Source organism: Aplysia californica, unplaced genomic scaffold (assembly GCF_000002075.1).
Source record: "Aplysia californica isolate F4 #8 unplaced genomic scaffold, AplCal3.0 scaffold00230, whole genome shotgun sequence".
In the NCBI taxonomy this organism is placed as follows: domain Eukaryota; kingdom Metazoa; phylum Mollusca; class Gastropoda; order Aplysiida; family Aplysiidae; genus Aplysia; species Aplysia californica.
Genome location: NW_004797500.1, coordinates 670,557 through 671,738, shown reverse-complemented (window position 1 = coordinate 671,738; position 1,182 = coordinate 670,557).

Below are 1,182 nucleotides of genomic sequence, written 5' to 3'. Positions count from 1 at the left end.
TCCTTCCAACAATGACCTTCACTTAGTTTCTATCAGCTGCTGTATGTATCTAAATTGTATCAATCCGTTCTCTGATGTAATCTTGCCGCTTTATTTTGTTGTTCCTCTTGATGGTTTTCCTATTCTTGACATCCAATCAGAACATCTTTTTCTAAAAAACATCTTTTATCTTCTTTTTTCTGATACGACAAGACAATTTCCATTTTTTTGTCCGAGTATAATTTTGGGGGAGTCTGCCATTCCTCTTTTCTTTCGTAATTGTTTGTGCTTTATAGAGGTATTTTTTGTATTCTTAAACCCAGTCTCCTCTGTTCTTTCGCCCCCCTGTGTCGTCCTTAATTTCGTTATGATATTTCTAGTAATTGGCCAGACCATAGATATAGCCTTTTGGGGGCATCATCAAAGGCGCCTCTTTCAAGAGGAAAAAACTGAGGACTGCTGATTGGCGGTTGAAAGAACAGGATTACACACTATGTGTGTGTGTTTATCACGCTGTTGTTATAATTTGTGAGGCAGTGTGATGGAATCAGGCTCTCGTCAATTTTTGGGCATGTAGAGTTATTGGTATCATCTTAAAGTTTGTTCACTTGTCTTTATTTGGATGAAAAAAATATCCATTTATCTTGAATATAGGTCGAGATATTTGCAAAAGGAGGAGGTGGAGGTCACCTGTTTTCATAGGTAAAATTAGTGAGAAAATGGCCTCCAAAGGTTAGTTATTTCCTTAGCTTAAGAGTCCGTGGTAACTGAAAATTTACATTTTTGGTACCTTTAATTAACGTTTTTCAGAAACATTTCCACAGAAATGAGTTCTTTAATAGGCAAGAAAGGTGTTGAGCCAATAAACAAAAAATTGACAAAAATTCATAAACCTGCGGACAAATGCAAGGTTCTTCACTTTGATTATTTTGACGAGAGTCTGATTCCACTACGCTGCCTCACAAATTTTGCCTTGCAGTACAGTAAAATACAACGTTTTACTCGATTGTGTTTATATTATGTGGTTTAACCGGACCCACCCCTTCTCCTCCAAGCTCCTTCCACTCAACCCGACCCCGCCTTCCAACTTTGATAATATATTATTGTTTTGATGATGATGATGGTGATGATGATGAAGATGATGATGATGATGATGATGGTGATGATGATGATGGTGATGGTGATGATGATGGTAATGATGAT